This window comes from Camelus bactrianus, chromosome 15 (assembly GCF_048773025.1).
Source record: "Camelus bactrianus isolate YW-2024 breed Bactrian camel chromosome 15, ASM4877302v1, whole genome shotgun sequence".
NCBI lineage: Eukaryota > Metazoa > Chordata > Mammalia > Artiodactyla > Camelidae > Camelus > Camelus bactrianus.
In genome coordinates, this window is record NC_133553.1 from 67,297,903 (window position 1) to 67,313,124 (window position 15,222).

General features: G+C 39.8%; 1 pseudogene; it reads right to left on the reverse strand.

Annotated features, from left to right (window-relative positions):
* LOC141573374 (NUT family member 2G-like) overlaps window positions 1-14,795 on the reverse strand; it is a 34,892-nt pseudogene extending 20,097 nt beyond the window's left edge.
* Window positions 14,796-15,222: the final 427 nt, after the last annotated feature.

A 15,222-nucleotide genomic window follows, 5' to 3' on the forward strand; every position in this document is an offset into this window, starting at 1 on the left:
ATGTTTAAGGCTTTCGGCAATTTATAAATTGTTTTTTAGACTCATAGCATGAAGGTTTTACTTGATGTTCCCTTTATTTCACTTCTTTGTCCGTCAACCTAGTTTTGTGTCCCTCAACCCACTCTGTTTCCTTTCTGGCTCTTGACTGACTTCAACAGAAACTAGACTTTGAAAAAATTGAGAACTTAAGAGTCTGCTAGACACTTGGATATTTATGGCTCCATGAAACTGAGTGTTTGAAATTAAGATTGTCTGTTCCATTCTGTCGGCACAGCATTCGTAAGGAAGCAGTCCTTTTGCGCCAATGAATATCCAGCAGGACCAGCCTTACTAATGATCCTTTCTGCTGGAAAGCCCCAGTCCATCAAAAAATGATCATGCAGCCCGTGTGTCTAAGAAGAGAAATCACTCATTTTTGTTTCTCAATATATTGTTGCTAAATATTTAATTTTTACTTTTTAAATGATTGTAATGTAGTATTTGAACAAGTAGTACCTTTGCATGGTTCACAGTGAAATTGTGTCAAGTGGAATATGCCATCGTGAGTCCTCCTCCCATCTCTTTTCCCCTGTCATCCCAATCCTCTTTCACACAGGAAACCGTTGTTTTGAGTTGCATTTAAATGTTTTCGGAGATGTGGTACGCAGCTAAATACTAATGCAACGTGTCTTCATGTATGAAAATGCTTTTAGGTTTTTTTCTGGTTAAATCTAATATACTTTCCAACATATTGTTGTTGTTTTTGTGTTTCGTGTGTATCGGAGGGTGCTGGGTGTATATTCATGGATAGTTTGTGAGTGTGTGCATAAGGATTTTGTGTGTATTAAAGCATTCAGAGACCCCCTTTGTGTTACTTCTAGAAGGTAATGGTTGAAGAACTTGGTGCAGTTGCTTCTATGTGTTTTCAGTGTTTGTGGTAGAGTCTTCTGTATATTTAGTAATTTGAGTTGTTTGTGTGACTGTGTGTGTCTGGGTTCAAGGGGCTTACGGGGTGTGTACTCTGACAGACGGGAGACGTTCAGTGTGTGTATTGACAAACAGGCTGTGTGGTTTGTGTGGTGAGGAATTTTGAAATATATGTATTTTAGGATTGTGTGTTGGTATTTTGGGGGGTGGTTTCTTAAGGCCTGTGTGTCTGTAGAGTATCTGTTGTGAACATACAGGTGGTGTGCATGGGTTTATATTCATACACATTCAAGGTGAGTATGAATTTGTATAAAAAACCAGGCAGTAAGAGGTGGTTTGTATGTCTGTTCGGGTTTCAGGTAGCAGTTGTAAGGGTGTGTTTAGTGTATATTGTATGTTCTAAAATATGTTCTGGCAATGTCTAGTGTAGTTTTGTTTGTTCATTTGGAGTGAGAGTTCAGGGTGTTAGTCAGGGTGCACTTGGATTGTGTGCACATATTCATAAGAAAGGGGATGGGGTGCCCTGGAACTGGCTTGTACCAGCTTGGGATAGTCAGTGGTTCATATCTCTTCCCAGCTCTCTGATGCTGAATTTAGTCATGTTGAGAATAGCTGCACCAGGTAAACTGTGAAACTCCATAATGAAAGCTTTCCTACCTCCCCCGGACAGCATTTTATTAAGCATTCATCACCATTTATCACTGGTGTGTGTGTGTGTGTGTGTGTGTGGTTAGGCCATTTAAGATCTACTCTTAGAAACTTTCAAGTATGTAATACAGAATAGTTAACTACAGTCACCATGCCATACATCAGATCCCTAGGACTTACTCATCTTATAACCGGAAGTTGGCACCATTTGACCAATATGTCTCCATTTCCCCCAACCACCAGCCCATGGCAACCACCATCCTACTCTCTGTTTCTATGAGTTCAGCTTCTTTGCGTTCCATGTATGTGATATCACACAGTATTTGTCTTTCTGACTTATTTCACTTAGCACAACGCTCTCATAGTCAACCCATGTCACACAAAAGGCAAGATTTCATTCTTTCTCATGGCCGAGTAATATTCCATTGTGTGTATTTACATTCAGTAGATACGTGTGTGTGTGCGTGCTTGTATCAGTCACATCTTTTTTAACCATCTGTTGATGGACACTAAGACTGTTTCCATGTCTTGGCTATTGTGAATAATGCTTCAGTGAATATGGGAGTGCAGATATATCTTTAAGATAGTGATTTCCTTTCATTTCCTTTGGTTATATACCCAGAAGTAGAACTACTGGATCATATGGTAGTTTTCTTTTTAAATTTTTTTTTAGTTGAAATGCCATCAGTTCTGATGTACAGCACGATGTCCCAGTCATGCATATACATGTATACATTTGGCTTTTTAAATTTTTTGAGCTTACTGTTTTCCATAATGACTGTACCAACTCACATCGCCACCAACAGTGTATAAGGGCTCCTTTTCCTCTGCTTTTGTTACCTTTTGTCTTTTTGATGATAACCATTCCAGAAGATGTGAAGTGATATTGTGGTTTTGATTTGTGTTTCACTAATGGTTATTGATATCGAGCCTCTTTTCATGTACCTGTTGGCCATTTATATGTGTTCTTTGGGAAACTTTGTTTAGGCCCTCTGCCCATTTTAAAGTTGAATTGTTTGGGCTTTTTGCTGTTGTATGTTGCTGGGTGAACTTCTTACGTATTTTTGATATTAACTCCTTATTGGATATTTTATTTACAAATATTACTCTCATTTCATAGGTTGCCTTTTCACTTTGTGAATTGTTTCTTTGCTGTACAGAAGCTTTTTCATTTGATGTAGTTCCACTTTTTTATTTTTGCTTTTGTTATTTGTGTTTTTGGTGTCACATCTAAAAAATCACTAAGACAGATGACAAGGAGCTTCTACTCTATGTTCTCTTCTAGGAGTTTTACAGTTTCAGATCTTATGTTTAAGTCTTTAATCCATTTTGAATTAATTTTTTTGTGACTGGTGTAAGTTAAGAGTCCAACTGCATCTTTTACATGTGATTCTCCAGTTTTCCCAACACCATTATTTGAAGAGACTATCCATTCCCTACTGAGTATGCTTGTCACAAGTAGTAATTGACTATATATGTGTGGGTTTATTTCTGGGCTGTCCACTCTGTTCCTCTGGTCTGTGTGTCTGATTTGATGCCATCCTCTTTTGATTACTATAACTTTGTGATAAAGTTTGAAACCAGGAAGTGTGATACTTTTGTTTTTGCTATTATTTGTCAAGATTGCTTTAATTTTTCATGGTCTTTGTGATTCCATTTGAGTTTTAGGATTGTTTTTTCTATTTCCATGAAAAACGCCATTGGAATTTTGATAGGAATGGTATTGAATCTACAGATGGCCTTGGTTAATGTGGATATTTTAACAATGTTATTTCTGATTCATGAGCATGGGATATCTTTCCATTTATTTATGTCTTCAGATTCTTTCATCAAAGTCCTATAGTTTGCAGTATACAGATCTTTTGCCTCCTCAAATTTGTTCCTATTTAATTGTTTTAGATGTTATTATAAATAAGATTGTTTTCTTTACTTCTTTTTCAGATATTTGGTTGCTAATGTATAGAAATGCAACTGATTTCTGTAGGTTAATTTTGTATCTTGCAATTTTACTGAATATTTTTTATTAGTGCTAACATTTTTAGTGGAGTTTTAGAAAATCCTGAATATCTGCAGAGACAACTTTACTCCTTTCTTTCTGATTTGCATGCCTTTTATTTATTATCCTTGACTAATTTATCTGGGTAGGACTTCTAATACTAAATTAAATATGATTGGTGCCACTCTGGGCACCTTTGTCTTGTTTCTGATCTTAGAGGAAAAGCTTTCACTCTTTCACCCTTGAGTGTGAGTTTAGTTGTGGGCTTGTTGGATACGGCCTGTATTACTTCTATACTCAACTTATGGAGAAGTGGGTTGTTTTGGGTTTTTTTACCAGAAAAGGATATTGTGTTTCATCAAATGCTTTTCCCCCATCTATTATGATGATAATACGATTTTGTCTTTCATTCTATTGACGTGTGTCACATTTAATGATTTGCATATGTTGAGCCATTCTTGCATCCTAGGGATCAATCCCACTTGATCATGGTGTATGATCCTTTCAATGTGCTGTTGAAGTTGGTTCATTAGTATTTTGTTGAGATTTTTGCATCTGTATCGGCCTATAATCTTCATTTCTTGTGGTGGCCTCATTTGGCTTGGATGTCAGAGTAATGCTGGCCTTGTGAAATTAGTTTGGGAGCATTCCTTCCTCTTAATTTTTTGAAATGGTTTGAGAGGATTGGCATTAGTTCTTCTTTATATATTTGGTAGAATTCACCAAGAAAACCATCTGGCCCTGGAGCTTTTCTTCATTAGGAGGTTTTTGATTATGATTCAAATCCCTTGCTTGTTACAGATTTGTTCAGACTTTCTGTCTTCATGATTCACTTTGGTTGGGTGTAGTTTCTAGGAAATTTTTATTTTAGGTTGTTTAACTTGTTCCTGTATAATCGTCCATAGTAACCTCCGATGCCACTTGATATTTCTGTGTTATCAGTTGTAATGCCTCCTCTTTCATTTCTATTTGAGTATTCTCTATTTTTTATTAGTCTAGCTAAAGGTTTGTCAATTTTGCTTGTCTTTTCAAAAAACTAACTCTTAAATTTTATTGATTTTTTTTTCTGTTGTTTTTCTGGTCTCTGTTTTATTTAATTCTGCTCTGATCCTTGCTATTTCCTTCCCTCTTCTAACTTTGTAGTTTGTTTTAGTTTTTTGAGATATGAAGTTAGGTCCTTTATTTCAGGTCTTTCTCTTTCCTCAATGTAGGTATATATTATTATAAACGTCTCTGTTAGTTTTGATAGGTTTAAACTAAAACTAAAAATAGTTTAAATTTTGGAGTGCCTCTGAGAGGAGAGGAGCTCAGGGTCTTTCTACTCCACCATCATGGCTGATTTTTTTCAGACTGCTTGTTTTGGTGTGTAAGGTAGTCTTGGTAGGTTTTGTGTTTGTAGGCATTTCTCCATTTTGTATGTGTTATCCAATGGGTTGTGTAAGATTGTTCACGGTTCTCTCATATAACCCTTTTTATTTCTGTAGAGTTGGTAGTATTGACTCCACTTTCATTTTTGATTTTAGCAATTTGAGTCTTGTCTTTTTTCTTAGTCCATGTAGCTAACGACTTGTCAATTATGTTGATCTTTTCAAAGAACCAACTTTTGATCTCATTGATTATCTCTGTTTTTCTATTCTCTATTTCATTTACCTGTATTCTAATCCTCAGCATTTCCTTCCTTCTGCTAGGTTTATGTTTAATTTGTTCTTTTCAGTTTCTTAAAGTTGTAAAGTTTGATTGTTGATTTGAGAAATGTCTTGTTATTTAATGTAAGTATTTATAGATACAAACTTCCCTCTTAACACCACTTTTGCTGCATCCCATAAGTTTTGGTATGTTGTATTTTTGTTTTCATTTATCTCTAAAAATTTTTTAATTTCCTTGTAATTTCTTTCTTGATTCCCTGGTTATTTAAAAGCATATTGTTTAATGTCCACAATTTGGCGGGTTTTCCAGTTTTCTTTATGTTATTGATTTCTAACTTCATTCCATTGTGGTAAGAGAAGATATTTTGTATGATACCTGTCTTTTAAAATCTTGGGATTTGATTTGTTGCCTACCTTATAGTCTGTTCTGGAGTATGTCCCTTGTGCACTTGAGAAAAGTGTGTGTGCTATTGTAGTTGAATGGAGTGTTCTGAGTGTATGTATTAGTTCTAATTGGTTTATTGTGTTAAGTTCTCTATTTCCTTATTTGTCTTCTGTCTGGTGGTTCTGTCCTTTACTGTGAGAGTGGTATTGACATCTCCAACTCTTATTGTAGACCCATCTATTTCTCCCTTCAATTCAGTTTTTGCTTCATATATTTCAGTGGTCTGTTATTAAGTGCATAATTATTTATAGTTGTTACATCTCCTTGCTGTACTGAGCCTTTTATTAATGTATCATTTATTTTCTCTTATAAGCTTTTTTGATTTAAAGTATACTTAATTTGATATAAGTATAGCCACTCCTGATCTCTTTTGATTACTATTTGCAAGTAATATAATTTTCCATCCTTTTATTTTCAAACTGTTTATATCCTTAGCTCTCAAGTGAGTCTTTTATAGACAGCGTGTAGTTGGGTAATGTACTCTGTAGCTGGAAGATCTCTGTTCCACTCCCAGCGGCTTCAGTGTAAATTCCCCTTCCCCCTGGGGAAATGCCTTGTTTTGGGGGGGTTTTGAGGGCTTTCATTTTTCAGTTGTTTTGTTTTGTTTTGTTTTTCTTCACCTTTTTTCCCCTTTTATTTGCAGGGAATGGGAGGAGTTGGGAACAGGGATGTGGGAGGTGGATTTTTTTTTTTCAGCTCACTTCCAGAGGGTGGGAGTTTTTATTTTAGTATGTGTCATGGATAAAGTTGTTTTTGAAAAATTAAAAAAAGAGAGAGAGAGAAAGATCCAGTGCCTGCGGTGGACAAAGGTTTCCCTGTGCTTGTTGAAACTGTTCCTTCTACCAGAAGTAGCATGCTGACACACAGTGGGCGGAATGGGCCTCCAGATTACCTTGTTTGGCCCACATAGGATGGCCCGCATGATCTAGTTGCAAACATTTAAAAATCAAGAGATTTCAAATGTAAATCAGGTAAAAGAAGATCTAGGTATACCGAAATCAAATTCCCACCTGGCAAAATTTGTCTGGGCCACACAGAACTGTACCCTTCAGACAAGAATGAGGTTTCAGCTCCACCCTGGCTTCCATCCCTTTTAGCTCCTGGACTATGAGGCTGAGTGTCAGCTGTGTCTTATTGTCATTCTTATGTTGTTGATTTTCTTTTAGTTGTAATAAGTGGAAGGGGAAATATCTTGTACCCGTATCTCAATCTAAACAGTGTGAAAATAAAAGCTAGACCAAGAAGATAATACGGTTTTAAGAAAAAGGGGAGATGACTCATTTCTTTATGGAAATGAATTCTTTTTCTACATATACAAGGTCATTATACATCAAATGACCTGTAGGGCCCATGACCAACATTCAGAAGAAATAAAACCAGTTGATTTGAATAAAAAAAAAAGGTAAACTGTCAACAAAGTCAAAGTGTGAATATGAATAAAGTACGTGATTTGCCTCTGAAATACAATGATGTGTCAAATGAAGAAATACCATGGCTCTAAAACCTTTCACAAATAGCAAATAATAGCAAAACAATCTGTTGTACACAAGGGAAATTATGGACCTTAAACAAAAGCAAATATTTGCAATTTTACTTCTAACCAAAAATCTAATGTTTAATCTAAATGCCTAATGCTTAAGCTAAACGCTTAAACTAAAAAAACAATGGAAAAGATCAATGAAACTGAAGGCCAGTTCTTTGAAGATAAGCACAATTGCTAAACCTTTAGCCAGACTCATCAAGGAAAAAAAGGAGAGGGCCCAAATTAACAAAATCAGAAATGAAAAAAGAAGTTACAACTGACACCAAAGAAATACAAAGGATCGTAAGACTACTGTGAGCAACTGTATGCCAACAAAATGGACAACCTAGAAGACATGAACAATTTCCTAGAAAGGTACAATTTGCCAAGATGGAACCAGGAGGAAATAGAAAATATGAACAGAACAATTACCAGCACTGAAATTGAATCAGTAATTTAAAAACTCTCAACAAACAAAAGTCCAGGACCAGAAGGCTTCACAGGGGAATTCTGCCAAACATTTAGAGAAGACTTCTCACCTGTCTTTCCAAAACTATTCTGAAAAACAGGAGGCAGGAACACTTCTGACCTCATTCTATGAGGCCACCATCACCTGGATACTAAAACCAGATAAAGATATCAGAAAAAAAATTACAGGCCAATATCACTGATAAACATAGATGCTAAAATCCTCAACAAAATGCTAGCAAACCAAGTCCAACAATACCTTGAAAGGATCACACACCATGATCAGGTGGGATTCATCCCAGGGATGCAAGGATTTTTCAATATCTGCAAATCAATTAATGTGACACACCACATTAACAAATTCAAGAATAAAAACCACATGGTCATCTCAATAGATACAGAAAAAGTTTTGATAAATTTCAACATGCATTTATGATTAAAAACTTTTCAGAAAGTGGGCATACATGGAACATCCCTCAACATAATAGAGGCCATATATGACAGACCCACAGCCAACATCATACAGTGGTGAAAAGCTGGAAGCATGTTCTCTAAGGTCAGGAACCAGACAAGGATGACCACTCTCGCCACTTTTACTCAACATAGTTTTGGGAGTCCTAGCCGTAGTAATCAGAGAAGAAAAAGAAAAGGAATCCAATTTGGAAAGGAAGAAGTAAAACTGTTACTGTTTGCAGATGACATGATACTAGAAATGGAAAATCCTAAAGACAGCACCAGAAAACTACTAGGCCTCATCAATGAATCCAGTAAAGTTTCAGGATACAAAATTAACATACAGAAATCAGTTGCATTTCTATACACTAATGACAAAATAACATAAAGAGAAACTAAGGAAACAATCCCATTTACCATCACACCAAAAAAAATAAAATACCTAAGGAGGCCAAGAACCTGTAATCCAAAAACTGTAAGATACTGATGAAATGAACTGAAGATGATACAAAGAGATGGAAAGATACACTGTGTTCTTGGAATGGAAGAATTAATATTGTTAAAATGGCCATACTACCCAAGGCAGTCTACAGATTCACTGAAATCTCTATCAAATTATCAATGACATTTTTCACAGAACTAACTAGAAGAAAAAAATTTTAAATTTGTATGGAAACATAAAAGATCCCAAATAGCCAACACAATCTTGAAAAAGAAGAACAGAGCTGGAGGAATCATGCTCCCTGACTTCAGACAACACTACAAAGCTACAGTAATCAAAACAGCATGGTACTGGCACAAAAACAGACACACAGATCAATGGAACAGGACAGAAAGTCCAGAAATAAACCCACACACTTATAGTCAATTAATCTATGACAAAGGAGGCAAGAATATACAATGGAGAAAAGACAATCTCTTCAACAAGTGGTGCTGGGAAAACTGGAGAGCTACATGTAAAAATAAAATTAGAACATTCTCTAGCACCGTATACAAAAATAAATCCCAAATCGATTAAAGATCTAAGATTAGATACTGTAAAGCTCCTGGAGGAAAACAGAGGTAGAACACTCTTTAACATAAATCACAGCAACATTTTCTTGGATTTGTCTCCTCGAGTAATGGAAATAAAAGCAAAACAAACAAACAAACAAAACAAAACAAATGGGACCTAGTTAAACTTGAAAGCTTTTGCACAGCGAAGGAAACCATAAACAAAACAAAAAGACAACCTACAGTATGGGAGAAAATATTTGCAAATGATGTGACCGACAAGGGACTAATTTCCAAAATGTAGAAACAGCTCATACAGCTTAATGTCAAAAAAAAAACAACCCAGTCAAAAAATGGGCAGAAGACATAAATAGACATTTTTCCAAAGAAAAAGTCCAGATGGCCAATGGGCACATGAAAAGGTGCTCAGTATTGCTAATTATTAGAGAAATGTAAATCAAAACTACAGTGAGGTATACACCAGTCAGAATGGCCATCATTAAAAAGTCTACAAATGATAAATGCTGGAAAGGGTGTGGAGAAAAGAGAATCCTCCTGTAGTGTTTGTGGGAATGTAAATTGGTGCAGCCACTTTGGAGGACAGTATGGAGGCTCCTTAAAAAACTAAATATAGTTTTACCATATGATCCAGCAATCCCACTCCTGGGCATATATCCGCAGAAAATTCTAATTAGAAAAGACACATACACCCCAATGTTCATAGCAGCACTATTTACAATACCCAAGACACAGAAACAACCTGAATGTCCATCGACAGATGACTGGATAAAGAAGATATGATGTATCTGATAGGGTAGGTCTGTGCTGGACGAGGTGAAAACCACCACTTACATTTCACACAGAGCCAAAATACTAGAATATTCTTAATGTAATTAAGAACCATGTCAACTTCTTGACATTGCCCAGCAAATCACTACTTCGTTTTCTAATATTAAAATGACAATAAAACAATCTTTAAAATATAATTTAGGTAATGAAAACTAAAAAAAAGAAGATATGTGTGTGTGTGTGTGTGTGTGTGTGTGTGTGTGTGTATTCCACACACAATGGAATATTTCTCAGCCTTAAAAAATGAAATAATGACATTTGCACCAACATGGATAATCCTAGAGATTATTATATTACATGAAGTAAGTCAGAGAAAGACAAATACCATATCACTTATATGTGGAATCTAAAAAAAAGATACAAATTTTATTTACAAACCAGAAACAGACTCAACGACAGAAAAACTATTGTTACCAAAAGGGAAAGAGGGGTAGGGATAAATATGAGTTTGGAATTAGCCAATACACACTACTATATATGATAGATAAACAACAAGGACCTACTATATAGCACAGGGAACTATATTCAACTTCTTGTAATGAGCTATAATGGGAAAGAATTGGAAAATACATGTGTATGTATGTATATATGTAACTGAATCACTCTGCTGTACACCTGCAAATAACACTGTAAATCAACTACACTTCAGTAATTTAAAAACATTGAATGCTTAGTGTATTAAAGAAGTGGCAGAATTTAAAAGGTCATGAGGCATTTATAGAAGTAACTTGCAGTATTCATAAATCAGAATTATAGAGTACAAATAAAAAATACACGACTGGTTAACCATGTCCACTTACTGTGTCCATGAGAACTGCTGTGGGCCTGAGAGCTTTGGGGTCTGGTACCCGTAGCAGGCACAGCATCAGAAACGACACGCGCATGCGATGCTGCTCCTGGAATGCTGTTGCCCCAGCTCCAGAAACATAAACCCAGTGTTTCTGTAAGAACATAGGTCAAGGATACCATCCCAAGGGATGACTTTATGCAAAAAAAAAAAAAAAAGCCTAGCACCAAAAACTATAAAATAGTAATGAACCAAAAAACCCATTCGTGATTTGGCTTGTAGACAGCTGAACAATCTGCTTGAGGAACTTGGAGTTACGTGCATGGTCATACCTGTTACACATGGGAATACATGTGATAACATACACGTTACACGTGGGGAGGTCCGGTGACAAGCTGCGGAGGAGATTTTTTGGAACTCCTGAAAGAGATATACCTGCTTGTGCTGCTCAGATGAAAATTCCTACTCCAGCTTATCTGTAAAGTCGAGAACAAAGACTATGGTTTGGGGTTGGCATCCTATCCATTTCAACGTGTGAGCATTGCTCTGCAGGGGCTCCCACAGATAGTTACAGCAATCTTGAGCCAATTCATTTATTTCAGTAACACAGTGTCTTTGAGAATCACATTTGGCAAGACACACACTTGTCCACTTATCCCCAGAAAAATCAATTTCCAGAAATGAGTGTGCTATCTAGAGTACGCTCCTCAAATTGTACAGACTGAGATCTAATAGAAGTTCTCTGACTTCAGAACCGACTAGAGCTTGACATCATTTTTCTAATTAATATTAGCAGCAAAAATGAATAAAAAGCAACAAACAGAACAATGGTATATGATCGTGAAAACTAAATATGGCAACACTGGCATTCCAGAATTCTCAATGTATCAATGCACAGTTATCCTAAAAATAAAAACCATCAAGCAAAGAAAGACTCCCTCCATTTCTGGAGGAAACTTCATGTGAACAGCTGTTTCCCATCATGAGTCACTAAAACTGCATAAAGCTCCTAGTCGACAGTCAAGGCTGTACAATCTGTCCCATATGCAGCAAGAGGCAGATCTGACACTTGTGTCTTGGGAGAAAAGGAAAGATGGTGGTGGTGAGGACAGACACAGAGCGCATGCTTAGCCTGCACGAGGTCCTAGGTTCAATCCCCAGTATCTCCATTAAAAAATTAATAAGCCTAATTACCTGCCCCCCAAAAAAACCTAAAACAAAAAGATGTCATCTTCCAAAGGAGGAATAAACAGAAAAGAAAATTTTAATAATTTAATGATTAAAATATTTTTTATTTTCAACTTTGTTTTTGAAACTTTTTAAGTTCTAACATCAAACATGCTTATATAGCTATGCTGTTACACCGTAGTGGTTTATTTGTCTATTGATTTGTCTATCAGCCAGCTACACTGAATTTGCTGAGTTTGGTACCACCGCCTTATATCAACCTCTACTTGATTAATATAATCTCTTATATTTCAATATACTATTTTTAAAAAGGCTTACACCCCCAACTAAGGAGGAGTTTCCTGCTGGGAGGGACTGTGGATTGTCCCTTCTTGTCTCTACTCAATAGAAACACAGTGAGTGTTGAAAAGTGTACACCTCTCTCCTTTGAGAGACATTCTCCTGATCAGGCGTGGCTCTTCCTTCACACACCTCCAGTCCCTTGGTCCTTCAAACTTCATTCCAGACCTAGAACAAGAGAGGAGAGAAGACAGTATCTGGTCAGTGAACACACTCTTAGTGCCCAGCCTGCCAGCCCCTGCGGAGGGCACGGAGCTCTAATCCGGACCCAGTGCCTGCACGCAAGAGCACTCCCCCTGGGGAATTAGAGACGTACTCAGACGATCAAGCAAGTCATGACTGAGAAAGGAGAGAATGACTAACGCAACTGGGGCCAAGGGGTTTAGAAGTAGTTACTGATCAGCTCCTGAAGGCTGAGTAGTTGTCCTCTAAGAAAACTACCCATTTCAGAGCGAAACAGACCCACCTGGGCAAAGACTCTGAAGTGTGAAAAAGAGGATGAGCAAGTTGTCTTAACCAGAGCACAGGGAAAGGAGCTGGAGGCAGGCTTAGACCAACTCTGGGAACTCATGGGGCAAAAGCAGTGAAGTCACTTGAGAACCGTGAACGGGGGAGCGGCAAGTCACACTGTTTCAGGAAGATCACTGGCTGCTATGAGAAGAAAGGATTGGAAATGCGGGCTGAGCAGCAGGGCCTGTAAGAAGGCTGCTGCAATGCAGTAAATTAAGGCACATATTAAGGCTAAAGGGATGTCCCAGAGATGCCAAGATGGTGGAATGGAACTGCTGCCTAGGGGAGGGCGCATAGGCCCCGTGCCCACAAACTGCTCTCTGCAGAAGTGTTTGGAAGAGGCTCAGGATGGCCCTGGGAAAGGATCAGAGTGCCACGCCTCCTCCTCCGTCAGGCCCACACCTGCATCCTGGAACTTCCTGGCCTCTCCAGCTGGGCCACCCTGGATTCTGGAGCCTATGCAGCTTCAGTGGAAGCCACTGAGGAGCTTTCTGTGGCCCAGATCAGACCCACCGAGGGTCCCATCCAGATGTGTGGCCGTCCGAGCCCTGGGAGAAATAACCATCCCCTCTGAGCCCAGGTTCTCACTCCCACAGCCCTCACTCGGCCAAGATCAAAGTTTCTCAGCCCTTAGGAAGTCTCTTTGGCTGGTAGCAATGTAAAGTTGATATTTTGCAATAATCAAACCAGGTAGGAAGATTTATGCATTATTTTCAGTAGTTCCCAGTTCAAAACCCACCTGAGAGCTTCTTACTTCCCTAATATAGAATCACAGCACATAATATGAGCTGCGCAGTAAGTGCTCCCCACCTTTGCGGATCTCTCTGCTAGATCCTTGTCTTCAGGGTGACCCTGTGAGGCAGGGCTTATTGACCTCATTTTACTTAACTGGCAAACTAGAACCTGGAGAAACTGGTGCTATCAGAGAGGAAGAGGCACCCCCCTTTCACAGTCTGCTGGGGGACCACCTGGTGGCCCTCCGCCAACGCACTCACTGTGATAACTTTCCTTACTGGTAAAAATGAGGATAACAACCCTGTGTTTCACTTGATACATTTAAAGTTATAATTACAGAATTCAGATCAGGGGCTGTTTATTAGTCTTTTCATGACATGATATAATAATGTATTTTAAAAGTAAAGAAATTTAATTTTCTCAACAAACTGAGAGTACACTAAATGTCAAGCCATACACTAGGGGTATACACACGGTGATTATACAGTGATGACAAATTCCCTGCTCACAGGGGTAAGTGGGGTACGGGGTGGGGAGAGAAGACATTAAACAGACGTGCTGCGCCATCATTTTGTTAACAGTTGTGCTGAGGCCGAGCACAGAGGAGAGAGAAGAGCTCAGGCGCCTGTGACACCCGCGGAAGCGCAGGTCAGACTGACGCACTCCAGCAGGCGCTTAGGGAGCACAGCCAGCTGCGGAGTTCGACTGGCTGGGAAGAAACAGCCCTGAGTCTGCAGTGGGAGGTTCCCCTCACGGAGAATGTGGCTCTCCAGGCAGGCCCCAGAGGGGAAATTCCAGAATATTCCAGAAGAGGTGGGATCCCTAAACCAACCTTTGGGGGTAAATCCTGTACACAGGCTCCCAGCGCAGGCCAACCACGCAGGAGGCCTGGACGCACAGATAGACGGAAGGACGGAGGGGCAAGAGGCTTTCAGAGAGACCCCTCCGAAGACCGCCGAGGTCACCGCCCCAGCGGCCAAGAGCGTCCTCGGAGGATCACGGATTCAGGGCGGCCCGACGCCCCCTCCCAGATTTGGGAAACCGAGGTGCTGAGGGCAGGGCAGGGCCGGGCCGCGGCCACCCCAGCGACTCCGAACCCGGCGCGGCCTCCCGCCCGGGCCAGGAAGCGCTGCCTTGTCCACCTGGTTGGCGCAGAGCAAGTGTCGAGCCTCCAGTAAGACGCGCAGCAGCTCCTGCGAGCCCAGCTGCGGCTCCGCGCTGCCCGCTGCCCGCTGCCCAGCCGCGCGGTCCCGCGCCGCCCTGCCCGCTGCGCTGCGGACCTGCTCGCCGCCTCCTCGCGGCCTCTCCATGGTGACGGCGCGCCGGGTGCTTCTTGGCCCTCGCCCTTGCCCTGACACCAGCCCAGACCCTTGCCCATCCCGTTACACTGACATTCCTCCTCGCTCTGACCTTTGCCTTTGCACTGACCCTCACGCTAGACTTTGTGATGCCCCCGAACTCCACACTAAATGAGCCCCTGCGCTGGTGCTGGCCCTTATCCAGACTCTGACTCTCTTCCTCAGCCTCGCCCTAATCATCACCATTGACCTCATTAGCATCTGACATCTACGGTACCCTGTTCCTACCCTCACCTAACCTTGACACACCCTAACACACACTTCACCCTGAACTTCGCCCTGGCTGACCCCCACTTCACGATTGCCTTCTCAATGACCCTCAGCCTCCCTTTTACCCTGGCACTGGCCCCCAAGACCTGGCCCTAAACCTGGTGCCTCC